Consider the following 17,096-nt stretch of genomic DNA (forward strand, 5'->3'; position numbering starts at 1 on the left):
TGTCCCCGACTCAGACTGTCCAGTTTCTGGGATTCGAGATAGACTCCAGGTCCAGCACACTACGCTTACCAGCGACGAAGATCGCGGCTATCAAGAAGGAATTGCGCAGGGTCATCCGCTGCTTCTCCATTCCACTCCGTACTCTGGCTCGGATCGTAGGTCTACTATCCGCTTCCATTCAGGCCATTTTCCCGGGACCGCTCCACTACAGGGCGATGCAACGTCTGAAGACCTACTTTCTCCATCGGAATCCTTCCTACGATCAATCGATCCCGATAACGGAAGAGGTCAGGGAGGAATTCAGATGGTGGCTAGACAGCATGGAGGCTTGGAATGGCCGAGCCATCTTCGGGAGCTCTCCCGACGTTGTTTTGGAGTCGGACGCCAGCCTTTGGGGCTGGGGCGCGACGGGCGAAGGCAGATCAACAGGAGGCGCCTGGACCGCTCAAGAGAGTCTTCTCCACATCAACTGCCTGGAACTGTTGGCGGGGTCGTTCGCTATCCGCAGTCTGGCGAAGGACAAGTCACATTGCTGTATTCTCTTGCGGATGGACAACATCTCGGCGGTCCGCTATATCAACCGCCTGGGCAGAGCCCGTTCCCGACTACTGTCGGAGGTGACGAAGGAGATCTTCGACTTCTGCCTTCCCCGCAACATTTCACTCAGGGCGGAATACCTTCCGGGGGAGACGAATCTGACGGCAGACTGGTTCTCACGTCACTGGAGGGACAGCAGCGACTGGAGATTGGATCCTCAGGTCTTTCAACGACTCTCGGTCAGGAGGGGCCCCTTCCGACTGGACCTATTCGCTTCCTGCAACAACAGGCAGACTCCGGCCTACTTCAGCTGCCTACCGGATCCGGAGAGTTTAGCGGTGGACGCGTTTCTCCAACAGTGGCCAGCCAAGGGAGCGTACGCCTTTCCCCCTTTTAGCATGATCGCACGGACAATTCAATTCCTGAGGAATCAACGCATTTCTCTCCTGCTCGTCGCTCCGCTTTGGCGGAGTCAACCGTGGTTCCCGGACCTTCTGGAGCTCTCCTACATCGATCCGTTGCTTCTACCGTCTTTCCCGATGCTCCTCACGGACCCGAAAGGGAATCCGCATCCCCTAGTACTCGAGGGCCGTCTCCTTCTGGTGGCTTGGGCTCTTTCCGGGGAGCCTGGCAGACCAGCGATTTATCGCAGGCAGCTAGAGACCTCATATGGGACTCCTGGGCTCCTGGAACTAGAAGATGTTACTTATCAGCTTGGGATTCCTGGTCCTCTTGGTGCTGTGAACGGGACTTCGATCCATTTACGGCACCTGTGACCGCCATATTGAATTTTCTGTCATATTTGTTCTCTTTGGGCCGCTCCTATCGTTCTCTCAACGTGGTGTGCTCCGCTATTTCGGCGGCGCACGTTCCCTCTCTTGGTATCCCAATCGGTAGGGATCCACTTGTTTGCCGTTTACTTAGGGGTATAAGGTTGCAGAGACCTCCGGGCCCCAGATATTCTCGTCTCTGGGATGTGGCCTTGGTTCTTCAGTTTCTGAGAGATTGGCCGACTAATACCTACCTCTCTCTAAGACAACTGTCGGCCAAGTTGACTTTGTTACTTTGCCTCGTTTCCTTTCGTCGAGTTTCGGACGTACGGGCTTTCGACGTCGACGCCTTTTCGGTCTCTCCGGAGGGAGTTACCTTTCGGGTGTCTAGACGTACCAAGTCCAACTCTACGTCGGTCTTTTATCCCTTCTTTGTCTCAGAACCGCAACTTTGTGTCGTTTCTACCCTTACTCGGTACGTAGAGGTCACTTCCGCGCTTCGAGCTTCTGCCTCGGGACAGCTTTTGGTGTCCTACGTTAGGCCTCACGTTCCCGTCTCGACTACTACACTCGCCAGGTGGATACGGTGGCTTCTGTCTCTGGCGGGGGTGGACCCCTGTTTTGGGGCACATTCAGTTCGTGGGGCGGCTGCTTCCTCGGCCTTCTCGGCAGGCGCTTCTCTGACAGACATCCTACATTCGGCGGACTGGTCGAGAGAGTCTACCTTCCGGACATTCTACTTTCGTCCAAGCACGGGGGCGGCTATGTGTCTTGTGAATCAGCGTTAAAAATGCAAAATATGAAGCCTCCTGTCATGTGGTAAAATTGAAGATTATGCTAGCGCTAGTGTACTTATAATCTTAATTTTTAATCATGACAGGAGGCGAGTATTTTCCCACCTCTTTCCCACCCTTGGTAAGTGCTCGTGGGTAAGTATATGGTTTCATTCCCTTTTGCGTTTTAGCAGCCAAGATTCTTTTAAGTGATGTCATTTACTGTCATTTTATGTGGGTCATGCCTGCAAGCAGGTTCAGTTTCGGTTCCTAACCCATTTCACGTTGTTTTTCAGTATAAATGCTTGAGGTTTCCGGTCCAACTTCAGGGAGTTTTCTTCGTGTCGATCGGACTTCGTCCCACGGAGATCTGAGTGCGGACAGAAGGTCTTTTGATACCGGTTACAGTTCATTCCGGATTTTCTTCATGCCTTACAGCTACAGGACAAGGAATTCGTTCGGTGGTTCGTGGTTTGAGAGACATTGACTTTAGTTTGTCCAGTTTTTTTTGATGTCGCATGCGAAAGAGGAGGAGGAGTCTCACGGCTCAGAATATATTACCTCCTATTGCATTTTGATTGGTTACTGTTTTAACTGTTTCTTTACTGCTTTATGGAGTAAGTAAAGAGAGTTTAATGCAAAATACTCGCCTCCTGTCATTACTAAAATTAAGATTATAAGTACACTAGCGCTAGCATAATCTTCAATTCTCTGCTATGACATGCAGACTGATTCTCTGCTGACATGAAGCCAGATCCTCTGTTACGGGACCTCTCTCCTCTGCCTGGGTGCTGGGCCTAAATATATGACAATGGACTGTTGCAGTGGTGGCTGACGTGAAGCCTGATTCTCTGCTATGACATGCAGACTGATTCTCTGCTGACATGAAGACAGATTCTCTGTTACGGGACCTCTCTCCTCTGCCTGTGTGCTGGGCCTAAATATATGCCAATGGACTGTTGCACTGGTGGCTGACGTGAAGCCTGATTCTCTGCTATGACATGCAGACTGATTCTCTGCTGACATGAAGACAGATTCTCTGTTACGGGACCTCTCTCCTCTGCCTGGGTGCTGGGCCTAAATATATGCCAATGGACTGTTGCAGTGGTGGCTGACGTGAAGCCTGATTCTCTGCTATGACATGCAGACTGATTCTCTGCTGACATGAAGCCAGATTCTCTGTTACGGGACCTCTCTCCTCTGCCTGGGTGCCTGGGCCTAAATATATGACAATGGACTGTTGCAGTGGTGGCTGACGTGAAGCCTGATTCTCTGCTATGACATGCAGACTAATTCTCTGCTGACATGAAGCCAGATCCTCTGTTACGGGACCTCTCTCCTCTTCCTGTGTGCTGGGCCTAAATATATGACAATGGACTGTTGCAGTGGTGGCTGCCGTGAAGCCTGATTCTCTGCTATGACATGCAGACTGATTCTCTGCTGACATGAAGACAGATTCTCTGTTACGGGACCTCTCTCCTCTGCCTGGGTGCTGGGCCTAAATATCTGACAATGGACTGTTGCAGTGGTGGCTGACGTGAAGCCTGATTCTCTGCTATGGGACCTCTCTCCAATTGATATTGGTTAATTTTTATTTATTTTATTTTTATTTTAATTAATTTCCCTATCCGCATTTGTTTGCAGGGGATTTACCTGCATGTTGCTGCCTTTTGCAGCCCTCTAGCCCTTTCCTGGGCTGTTTTACAGCCTTTTTAGTGCCGAAAATTTCGGGTCCCCATTGACTTCAATGGGGTTCGGGACGAAATTCGGATCGGGTTCGGATCCCGAACCCGAACATTTCCGGGAAGTTCGGCCGAGCTTCTCGAACCCGAACATCCAGGTGTCCGCTCAACTCTAATTATAACTCCAGCACACACCAAGGCTGAAGTACCACTGACTCCTGGCCAAAGGCCACAGGTATAAGGCTAGGTCTACACGACGACATTTGTCGCACGACATTTTGTTGCACTAATGTCGCGCGACAATTTTTATAATGGCAGTCTATGGTGTCACACTGCAACATGCGACATGCTGTGACTGCGACGCGACAGTCGCAGAAAATCCATTCGAGATGGATTTTTCTGCGACTGTCGCGTCGCAGTCGCAGCATGTCGCATGTTGCAGTGCGACAACATAGACTGCCACTATAAAAATTGTCGCGCAACAAATGTCGTTGTGTAGACCTAGCCTAAGAAGCACCTAGTGACCACACCCAATCAGGGGGTTAACCCTTACTTCACCAGATAGAGGAAGGCTACAACTAAAGGGGAAGTGCACACACCAGCCACCCCGTTGCCACCGGCAACAGCATGCGTGGCAACCATGTCACTGCGCACATAGCCAAAGCCGAGACACTGCCACCATATGCCATAACAGCAACCCGTTGCCATCGGCAACTGCAAGCATCGCACAAGTGTCACGGTGCACACAGCAAAGGCCGTGACAGGATCCAAATTGCTATTATACAGCTCTATAATCCAGCAAACCGTTCCTCTATTAGGGTGCAAGTGCTGATTGATACAGGCATTAACAGGGTTTATTACAAGGCAATATTTTAACGTCACATTTGCCCTTGTGCGGTGCAGTTATCTGTTGTAAAGTTTTTTGTGGGGTGTTTTAGAGTAAAAAGAAAAAATAGATCTGCCGCTTAGTGGTGCAGCTATTTCTTGTAAAGCCTTTAGTGACATGTAGTAGCGCAAAAAGAAAAAATATATTTGCCGCTCAGCGGTGCAGTTATTTGTTGTAAAGCCTTTTGTGGGGTGTTTTAGCGTAAAAAAGAAAATATATATTTGCCGCTCAGTGGTGCAGTTATTTCTTGTGAAACCTTTAATGACGTGTATTAGCATAAAAAGAAAAAATATATTTGCGGCTCAGCAGTGCAGTTATTTCTTGTAAAGCCTTTTGTGACATGTATTAGCGGAAAAATAAAAAAATATCTTTTACGCTCAGCGGTGCAGTTATCTGTTTTAAATCCCTTTTCTGCTTGTATTGGTGGAAACAGGAAAATATATTTGCCGCTCAGTGGTGCCGTTACCTATTGTAAAGCCCTTTTTTGCGGGTTTTAGTGGAAAACGGAAAAAAATATATTTGCCGCTCAGCAGTGCAGTTATCTGTTTTAAAGCCCTTTTTGCGTGTATTAGTGGAAAAAGGAAAAATATATTTGCCGCTCAGTGGTAGTTATATGTTATAAAGCCCAGTTTGTCGTGTATTAGTGGCAAAATAAAAATATATTCACCATTCAGCGATGCACTTTTGTGTTGTGTAAAAGTAGAGAAAAATTTGGGCATAATTGCCAGTCAGAGGTGCAGTGATATATTTTACAATCCAGTTTGCTGTGTATTAGTGGCAAAATAAAAATATATTCGCCATCCAGTGTTGTACTTATCTGTTGAAAAGCCTTTTCTGTTGTGCAAAAGTAGAAAAAAATTAGGGCCTAATTGCCCTTGTGCGGTGCAGTGATATACTCTTAAGCCCAATTTACTGTGTATTAGTGGCAAAATTAAAATATATTCGCCGTCCAGCGTTGCACTTATATGTTCAAAAGCCTTTTGTGTACTGTAAAACCCCCCCCAAAAAAATTAGGGCCTAATTGCCGTTCTGTGGTACAGTGAAATATTCTAAATCCCAGTTTTCCATGTATTACTGGCGGAAAAAAAAAATATATTCACCGTTTAGCATTGCACTTTTGTGTTGTGTAAAAGTAGAGAAAAATGAGGGCATAATTGCCAGTCAGAGGTTCAGTGATATATTTTACAGTCCTGTTTGCCGTGTATTAGTGGCAAAATAAAAATATATTCGCCATCCAGTGTTGTACTTATCTGTTGAAAAGCCTTTTCTGTTGTGTAAAAGTAGAAAAAAAATTAGGCCCTAATTGCCCTTGTGCGGTGCAGTGATATACTCTTAAGCCCAATTTGCTGTCTATTAGTGGCAAAAGTAAAATATATTTGCTGTCCAGCATTGCACTTATATGTTCAAAAGCCTTTTGTGTACTGTAAAAAAAAAAAAAAAAAAATTAGGTGAAGCCCTTTTTGCGGTAGGGACCGAATTCTGTAGTGGTAAAAATTTTTATGTGAAACAGGCTTTTTGGGGAAAAATTTATGGGGCTGATTGCAGACTTTCTTCTGTATGAACCGAATTCCATTATCCTTTCATTGGTGAAATTTTTTATTGCAAACATGTTTTCCTCGGGAATATTGATGGGTGATTGTAGACCTCCTTTTGCTCTATGGACCCAATTACGTCGTCGTGGGTCCTGCAGTAAACATAATGAAGGCGCTGATGTCAACACACTATCAGACTTTGCCTTTACCATCTATTCACAATGCAATCAAGCAGCTTCTCTAAGTTGAAAACATTCATGTGTTTTTATCTGCTCCGTCAGCATTACATCACCACAGCACAAGGCAGGAGAGCCTCTGCTTTGGAGTCCAAGTCCATTTTCGTAAGATCTGAATTCTGCATCACAATCTTTTGTTCTGCCAAAACAAAAGTTCTCCGTAGGCATACACATCAAGGAAGCTGAAGCTGGTTGCCCCAATTTTAATTCAGGAGCAGTAAAAAGCGGGAAGCAAATATAGGTGGCGGAACTCTGCTGCTCTGTATCTCTAGTGAAGTCAATGTCTCCACCTATGCCCCTCTCGCGATTTATAGCACATACATTATTTTCATGTAGAGATCCAAGAATGTATGTTGGAGGCATGTAGTGTATGCAAACCATGTCCGACCCCTCTCAATTAAGGGCCTACCGTATTATAAGACGCACCTAGGTTTTTGAGGAGGAAAGTAATTTTGAACCAAAAGGTATGCATTTGGTGGATTTTGAATAAATGGTCTGGACATGACACTATTATGGGGCTCTTTGGATGATGCACTGTTATGGGGGATCTGTGGATGATGCACTGTTATGGGGGATCTGTGGATGACACACTATTATGGGGGATCTGTGGATGACACTTATGGGGGGCTCTGTGGATGACACTGTTATGGAGCTCTGTGGATGACGCACTATTATGGGGGATCTGTGGATGACACACTGTTATGGGGGGATCTATGGATAATGCACTGTTATGGGGGATGTGTGCTGTGACACATTGGGCCATGAGAGGGGCCAGCATAAGATGCTATATGTGTGGATGACACACTGCTATGGGGGGGGGGGGGGGAATCTGTGGATGATGCACTGTTATGGGGATCTATGGATGATGCACTGTTATGGGGGATGTGTGCTGTGACACATAGGGACATGAGGGGGGCCAACATAAGATGCTATATGTGTGGATGACACACATATAGCATCTTATGCTGGTCCCCCTCATGACCCTATGTTTCACAGCATTACAGTACTTTATTCTTTGTATGTAAAATCTTTCTTTAATCCTGAATCAATTGCTCTCCTTTTGATGAACTAGCTGACATTGGTATATCGCCGGCGGCTATGCTGCACAGCATGGCCGTCGATACATCAGTTACAGTTTGGGGAGGGAGGAGGGGCTGGAGCCAACTCACACCAGGCCCCGCGCACAGAAGTCTCTTTGCATGTAAAATGTTTCTTCAATCCTGAATGAATCGCTCTCCTTTTGATAAACTAGCCTAATCGCCAGCATCAGCACTCACTATGAATGTAGTGTGCGGTCCGGCCGGCGTGTGACTGACGTCACTCAGTCAGTCATGTTCCTCCCACTTCATTAATGAAGCAGGAGCAGGATGAAGTCATGCTCCAGAGGGACAGCACGCTACATTCATAGTGAGTACTGATGCAGGCGACTAGGCTAGTTTTTTAGTTTTTTTGTTCATGGTAATGCAAATGGATCCGTTCTTAATGGATACAAGCGTTTGCATTATAAGTGCAGATCCACCTGTGCAGATACCAGACGGACCCGCACCTAACGCAGGTGTGAAAGTAGCCTTAGTGGAGAATATCTTTATGTGACACTGACTTTTTGTCAGAAAATGCATGGGTAAATGTACACCTTATTTTGCGGTATGGACTTAAGCACTTAGTGGTTAAATTCTTTATGTGACACTGGCTTTTTTTTATCAGAAAATATATTAGTGAATGTATACCTCTTTTTGTGGTATGGACCGACTTTCTTAGTGGTGAAATTCTTTATATGATACTGGCTTTTTTTCAGAAAATGTATGGGTGAATGTACACCTCCTTTTGCGGTATGGACCGACTTACTTAGTGGTGAAATTCTTTATGTGATACTGGCTTTTTTTTGGAAAATGTATGGGTAAATGTACATCTCCTTTTGCGGTATGGACTGAAGCACTTAGTGGTGAAGTTCTTTATGTGACACTAGCTTTTTTTTCAGAAAATGTGTGGGTGAATGTACACCCCATTTTGCGGTATGGACTGAAGTACTTAGTGGTGAAATTCTTTATGTGATACTGGCTTTTTTCTGAAAATGTATGGGTGAATGTGCACCTCCTTTTGCGGTATGAACTGAAGTACTTAGTTATCAGCCATAACCCCATACATTTCATGATCAATATGCATTACCATCGTGGTCACCCCGACATTGTTCGATAATCCATTCTTGTTGATGAAGCACTTTTTTTTCCAGTTTCTCTTTTAAATCTTTTGGTTTTGCCCCTTCTGTGTTGTATTTTATGTGTGTTAAATTAATGTCCTGTTTGTTAAATAAACGATGCTTTTTCTCCCCCGTTAAAATAAACAAATAAATAATTGCCTTGTGATTTCGTAGCCAAAAGCAGGAGATGGTACAAAACACAGGAGACATGCAAATATTCTGTTCACGTATCATTGTTTTGAATCCACTCCTGTTTTTTGCATTACCGATACTGATGGATTACTAACCAATAGTGATGGACGAACATCGGCCGGGTCAATTCGCGAATGTGCGTTCAACTTTAATGGCAGGCGAACCTGAAAAACCTTCAGGTCATATTTGCAGCCAGCAAATACTTACTAGAAGTACACAAACAGTCCCACAACATGGACAGTGATATACCAGAGGGGGATCATTGGCAAAAATTCCCACAAAAAATATGTATTTTAGTCAGGGGCCATTTTTATACGTCTTGAAAGGAAACTCTCAAAAATGTGCCCTGCTGGAGCCTAGACAAATTGTATTTCCTATCGGTTTGATGTTAACAAATGTGCAGCACTCCACGTTCTTGTATCCTGCAGAGTCCATAAGAAAAACTGCATACATTAAAGTACATTTTTTTCTACCATGGAACTGTATGGTGAATGAACTGTACGGCATCAGTCTGAGGCATCTGTTAACGCATAAATTTTGGGTATGCATTAGTGTTGATCGATCACCAAAGTGGTCGTGTGCTCGAGTAGAACACTTTACGATGCTCTGGTGTTCTACTGAGCACACTAGCACAATGGAAGTCACAATGGATGTTTTGAAGAGGGGAGGGTGTCGGGACTCTAGTTTGGCTTAGGAGTCCCTGCTCTGACTCTATATATAGCTATGTCCATATATGGAGTTAGTGCTTGGGGACACCCCAGTGTATTTAAATCTAATTTATCCTGTATTTCAGAAAAGTTTCTGGCGGGATTCAAACTCCCGCCCTTCTGAATTAGAGGCAAGGCACTTAACCACTCAGCATTAATAGCTGCATAGCCAGTTTCTTTAAAAAAAAATTGTAATAAATCCCCAGAATCTCGTCCTTGCTCTCCGATGTCAGAAAGCCAGAGCGCCGTAATCTTGAGATGCGCGAGCTAGCGCATTCGCAATTCCTTCACTGAGATTGATGCCAGCACAGGGAAGGAACACTATGAGGACACTGTGCATGCGCTAGCTCGCGCATCGTGAGATTACGGAGCTCTGACTTTCTGAAATCGTGGAGCAAGAAGGAGATTCTGAGGATGCGGGGCGGTTCTGGGCTCCTTTATGCTGGACTCATCTCACGTACGGGACACATCTCAGGTTAATTTGCATACGGATCAAATAAAAAAAATTTACACAATAAAAGCACACAGAGCTATGGGGACTGGGTATTACGGATGTGCTAGCGGCCATCTAGCAACCCATGTCCTCAGCTCTATACATCAAATCTCGGTGACCGGTTCCCTTTAACTTGTGTGCCCTATAGAAGCCATCACAGCCATGCCTACTAATGGCATGGCTGTGATTGGCCAGTGTAGCATGTGACCCAGCCTCTATATAAGCTGGAGTCACGTAGCGCCGCACGTCACTCAGCTCTTACTAGTGTAGGGATAGGATGCTGCTGCTGTGAGGGAGAGAATAGGAAATAATCTATCTGACATCAGAACTTGTTGTTAACTCTGCGATCTACAGCGATTTTTTTGTGTGGGTGCAATGCAATATTTTTGTACCCTGCCCTGAGCCCAGTGACACAGAAAAATAAGTTTTATCCGTTTGTTAGTTAGGTGGGTGTCAGCGGCCAGTTTGTGCAAGTTCAGTGCACCAGCACTGCATATGTGCCAGGGACAATAATTGAATCCTGTTCTTTTAGTTCAGTGGGCAAAATATACGCATTTTTTAAGTGCACCTGCACTGCATATGTGCCAGGGGAAGGAAAATAATATAGGTAACCCATCTGTGAGCTCAGGGACCCAGGGGGTGACATTCAATTTTTTTTATGTAAAGTACCCCTGTGCTGCATATTTGAGTGTATTCAATTCAGTAAATCCATCTGTTAGATTCTGGAAGGGGGGGACAAATAATATTTTTTTGGTGCTAAAAAGTACATTTGAGCCCTGCACTGCATTTGTGATAGTGAAAGAAAATCAGTTAAATCCATCTGTTTAATTGTGGGTGAAAAAAATCATCTTTTTTTTTTCATAAACTATCTTTGCGGCCCGCACTGCGAATCTGATAGTGAAATATAATTAGTAAATCCATCTGTTTCATTGTGGGTGAAAAAAAATCATATTTTCTTTGCCAGAAAATACCTTTGCGGCCTGCACTGTGAATCTGATAGTGAAATATAATCAGTAAATCGATCTGTTTCACTGTGGGTGAAAAAAGTCATCTTTTTTCCCCCAAAAAAAGTACCTTTGTGGCCTGCACTGCAAATGTGATACTGAAATATAATCAGTGAAAACAAATGGGACATTGTGTGTCAAAAAAACACTTTTTTGTTTGGCAATAAAGTACCTTTGCGGCCTGCACTGCAAATCTGATAGTGAAATAAAATCAGTAAATCTATCTTTTTTTTTTTTCCAGAAAGTACCTTTGCGGCCTGCACTGCATTTTTGACAGTCCAATACAAACGTTAAATACTGCTGTTATAATTTTGTTTGATAAAAACACCCTTTTTGTGCTACATCGTATACTCGTGGCCTGCGCTGCATTTCTGACAGTCCAATACAACTGTTAAATACTGCTGTTATATTGTAATTTGAAAAACACCCTTTTTGTGCTAGGTAGTACATTTGTGGCCTGCGCTGCATTTCTGATAGTTTAATACAACCGTTAAATACTGCTGTTGTATTGTGGTTTGAAAAAAAACATTCTTTTTTGCTAGATAGTACATTTACGGCCTGCGCTGCATTTCTGACAGTCCAATAAAACAGTTAAATGCTGCTGTTACATTGTCATTTAAAAAAACCTCAATGTTTGTGCGAGATAGTACATTTGCGGCCTGCGCTGCTTTTCTAACAGTCTAATAAAACAGTTAAATACTGCTGTTACATTGTCGCTTAAAAAAAACTAATTTTTTGTGCGCAAAACCTCAATGTTTGTGCGAGATAGTACATTTGTGGCCTGTGCTGCATTTTTGACAGTCCAAGAAAACTGTTAAATACTGCTATTACATTGTCATTTAAAAAAAAAAAAAACTTTTTGTGCGAGATTGTATATTTGCAGCCTGTGCTGCATTTGTGACAGTCCAATAAGACTGTTAAATACTGCTGTTATATTGTAGTTTGAAAAACACCCTTTTTGTGCTAGATAGTACATTTGTGGCCTGTGCTGCATTTCTGATAGTTTAATACAACCGTTAAATACTGCTGTTGTATTGTGGTTTGAAAAAAAACACCCTTTTTTGCTAGATAGTACATTTGCGGCCTGCGCTGCATTTCTGACAGTCCAATAAAACAGTTAAATGCTGCTGTTACATTGTCATTTAAAAAAACTCAATTTTTGTGCGAGATAGTACATTTGCGGCCTGCGCTGCATTTCTGATAGTCCAATAAAACAGTTAAATACTGCTGTTACATTGTTGTTTTGAAAAAAAAAAATTTTTTGTGCTAGTTAGTACATATGCGGCTTGCGCTGCTTTTCTAACAGTCCAATAAAACAGTTAAATGCTGCTGTTACATTGTCATTTAAAAAAAACTCAATGTTTGTGCGAGATAGTACATTTGCGGCCTGCGCTGCATTTCTGATAATCCAATAAAACAGTTAAATACTGCTGTTACATTGTCGCTTAAAAAAAGAACTAATTTTTTGTGCGCAATAGTACATTTGTGGCCTGTGCTGCATTTTTGACAGTCCAATAAAACAGTTAAATACTGCTATTACATTTTCATTTGAAAAAAAAACACTTTTTGTGCGAGATAGTATATTTGCGGCCTGCGCTGCATTTGTGACAGTCCAATAAAACTGTTAAATACTGCTGTTACATTGTTGTTTGAAAAAAATTATCACTTTTTGGGTGAGATAGTACATTTGCAGCCTGCGATTCATTTCTGACAGTCCAATAAAACTGTTAAATACTGCTGTTAACATTGTCGTTTGAAAAAAGCACACTTTTGGCCATAAAGTACCTTTGGGGCCTGCACTGCAAATCTGATAGTGAAATAAAATCACTAAATCCATCTGTTTCACTGTGGGTGAAAAAAAAACTATATTTTTTTTGCCATAAAGTACCTTTGCATCCTGCACTGCAAATCTGATAGTGAAATCCATCTGTAGGATTGTTGGGTGACATTTCCACGGTTATCAGGCCAGTCATTCACAAGTGGCTCGGAAGGTGGGTTCCTGCACCAACATAAGCCAGGTACACAATTTTCCAGCCAGGGCACATGTGCAATACATCATTTTTACACCCCGGACACAGACAGATAATTTATCTGTCTGTTCATTCTGTGGCTGACCTTCCTACAGCAATTTTTTGGGTGGGCGCTGTAACGGACCGTTTCAGCAGACAAGGTGTTAGAATCCGTTTAGGCGATATGCCCCTTTCTGAGAGACAGGCACAGCTACTGCAGAACACCAAACTCCCGAACTGGATACAAAATAGCACTCCAAACTGGAACCTCGCGAATAGCTGTCAGCAGATGAACAGGAAAAGCATACAGTCAGCTTACACTCCTGGCAATCAGTCTCCAACAGCATACAAGGAATCCCCCCAATTACAAGACAAGGCTCCGTGTTCAGGGTCAAGCAGTGGTCTGACTGTACTTCAGATACAGCTTCTTTTATTCATAAAAAACAAACATAGTACTGCCCACAGGGTTTTGAAATCCAACCAATCAATATCTTACAACACACACAATGCAAGTACAGCAACCAACCGTTCACGCCCCCAGAGGACCAGAAGGGAGACTGCGCCACAGAACAGATACAACACATCCCCACAATGCATCATGGTTTCCTCCTCTCTGTCCCGGAGACGACCGAGGGCAATCCATTTATCTCTCAGGACAAAGGGGAGATCGCCAATACACATGTGGAGACAACAGGACAGACATCACCATTTAAACACACAATGGGACAATGGGACAATAGAACCACACCCAGCATATTCCTCCCAAGCTGACAAGTTACACTTATTATAAATTGTTACAACTTTGTGAGGTTACATTGTCCATACATATAACTTACATCAATTCAAACAGTATAACTTGGGGACAAACCTATCCAAAATTCACTTGAATAGGTTCAGGGGTTTAAAAGTTAGCAAAAGTATCTCAAAGGGCCATAATCCTCGGGCAGGAGGCTGGCAAACAGCCCCCTCCAAAACACTGTGGCGAGGTTGGTTTCGCCACAGGTGCAATGCAACATCTAAAATAAATATTAATAATTTAATAATGAATACGTCTGTTAGTTAGGTGGGAGACAAACCAATTTTTGTGTGAAGTACACCTGCACCTGCATATGTGCCAGGGACAATAATATAGTTGTGAGTGCAGGGGTTGACATATTTGCAGCATTGGCTGTTTTATACCTCTGCTCTACATAGCAGACAGGGAAATAATGTAAACATTTTTGTCTGTTTCATTGTTGGGTGACATTAACCTTTTTTTGGCTGTTTTATACCCCCTGCTCTACATTGCAGACAGGGAAATAATAATAAAAAAAATTGTCTGTTACATTGTTTGGTCCCATTAACCCTTTTTTTGGGCTGTTTTATACCCCTGCTCTACATAGCAGATAGGAAAATAATGTAAAAAAATTTGTCTGTTCCATTGGTAAGTGACATTAACCTTTTTTGGGCTGTTTTATACCCTTGCTCTACATAGCAGATAGGGAAATAATGTAAAACAATTTGTCTGTTCCATTGGTAAGTGACATTAACCCATTTTTGTCGTTGAAAAACCTCTGCTCTGCATTGCTGACGGGGAACTAAATGTAGTAAAAACGTCTGTTACTTCGGTGGGTGACCGCAAAAAATGAGTAAAATAAGGGACGTGGCGCTGGTTGTGGTGCTGCTGGTGTTGGTGGAGCTCCTATTGCAGGAAGAGGACGTGGTCGATCTGTGCCAGCTACACGCTCAAATGAAACAACTTCCTCAGGTGCTCATAGGCGACAGAGCCTTCAGCACTATTTAGTAGGCCCGAATGCTGCTCTATGAATGGTGAGGCCAGAACAAGTACAGGCGTTAGTAGATTGGGTGGCTGACAGTGCCTCCAGTTCCTTCACATCGTCTCCCACCCAGTCCCCTGCTGAAAGATCAGAGTTGGCACCTGCAACCCATGGCCATCAGTCTTTCACCTCACCCCCTTGCAAATCAGCCAAGCAGTCTGAGCCCCAAGTTATGCAGCAGTCTCTTCTGCTTTTTGATGACTCTGATAGCAGGGTTTCCCAGGGCTATCCACATAGCTCTGCCCCAGAAGTGGAAGAGATTCAGTGCACGGATGGCCAACCACTGATGTTTCAGGATGAGTACATGGGAGAACTACCGCAGCACGTCTCGGATGATGATGAAACACAGGCAGTGTGCAGACTGACATTCCCTGTAATTTTTTATTACTTATTCTAATAACATGGCATCTTACGAGTCCTGTATTGTTATTTATCGTCACTACCTCCCCGAGTCGGGAGTGGGTAATTGCTGCATTTTTCACTTGGATGCTTCTGCTTCAATAACTTGTCCAACATTTCTGCCCGATCACATTTCAGCCATTGACCTCCCTTGCATGTGGTACCTTGTGCAGAATAGACATGTATACCCGCCTCAGCCATTGTTGAACTCCAGCACACTTTCTCTTAGTTTTATTCTTTATATTTCCCAATGTTTTGGGGTCTACCCAAATCTAAACAAACAAACCAAAAATAAAATAAAATACAAAACAAAAACCAGTGTTGGCTACCTCCTCCACCGCTACTTCCACCTACACCGCCACATCCACCGCCTCCTCCATATGGACCTACTCCTCCTAGATCAAGATTATTATTTTTTATTTTTACGTATTTTATGTTATTTTAAGTCATTTCCCTATCCATATTTGTTTGCAGAGCACTTGCCATGCTCTTAACCACATTTTCTCTTTGCAGCCCTCTAGCTCTTTCCATGACTTTTTTAGATCCATTTTAGTGCTCCAAGGTTTTGGTCCCCATTTTCAATGGGGTTCTGGGTCAATTTCAGATCCCGAACTCGAACTTTTTTGCGAAGTTTGTTCGAACCCGGCTAACCTGAACATCCAGGTGTCTGCTCAACTCTAATAGAGGCCAGCTAAACTTAATTTAACTTCTTCCGGACATAGGGCGTACAGGTACGCCCTTATGTCCTGGTACTTAAGGACACACCTGTACGCCCTGTGTATTTTCGATCACCGCCGCGTGGCGGGCGGCGATCGGAAACCCCGTGCCTGCGCCCCCATGTATGTGATCGCAGAAACCGCAGGTCAATTCAGACCTGCGGTTTTCTGTGTTTCCTGGTTATTCGAGTCTCTGATGACCCGATAACCCGGAACAGGATGGTGATGGTGGTGTGATTTCACCCCACCAATCACCATCCAGCGATCCTGAGAGGTGATGGTGACATCACCTCTCAGGATCGCCTCTGATTGGTTGGTGGACGGGACGGCGCGAAATTCAAATGATGCAAGCGCTCCTCTCCTCCTCCTTTTGTATTCTGGAGCCGGAGGAGAGAAAAGCTGCCTGCACCAATCTCGTCGATCGCTGCCAGCAGCACCCAATCTGTGCCCCCAGGACCTGATCTGTGCCCCAGCACCCCCATCAGGCACATAGGGAAAGCATAGGGAAAGTTTGGGTTAGGCAGGGAAAATAAAGGGAAAGTTAGTTTGGTAAACTTTTATTTCATCACCTTAAGTTAGGGTGTCCGGGGTCCACAGCACAGCTGTGTGACCCTAGCCCCCCCAGGGGTGCTGCTGCTTGCCCCCCCAACTTTTTTGGGGTGCAGGATTTTTATTTTATTTTTGTGTACGCTGACTGTGGCCGGCACTTTTAGCGTCCGGCCACTGTTAGCGCATCGCACACCCCACCGCTGATCAACTTCGGACTGTTGATCAGAGGTTTTGAATTTATTTTTTCACATTTTTTGCCCTTTTTTTTTGTTATTTATTTATTTATTTTCTGCCCCCACACACACGCACACCAAATAAAGATTTACACACTGGACGCCGGTCAGTGCATCCGAAATGAATACATTTTGGGGCCTCGTGCTGCATATGGGCCTGATCAAGAAACCCAGTGTCAGGCTGTACTAGAGTGGGGACATCCTATACCAGACCCCACTTTACAGTACGGCCTTGACACGCTCTAGGTTTGAGGCCATCCGGAAATGTCTGCATTATTCAGATAATGCAGCATGTCCCCCCCGATGTGATCCTGCCCATGACCATCTGTATAAGATACGGCCGGTCATCGATCACTTTAGGGCC

Source organism: Bufo gargarizans, chromosome 4 (genome assembly GCF_014858855.1).
Source record: "Bufo gargarizans isolate SCDJY-AF-19 chromosome 4, ASM1485885v1, whole genome shotgun sequence".
Classification (NCBI taxonomy): domain Eukaryota; kingdom Metazoa; phylum Chordata; class Amphibia; order Anura; family Bufonidae; genus Bufo; species Bufo gargarizans.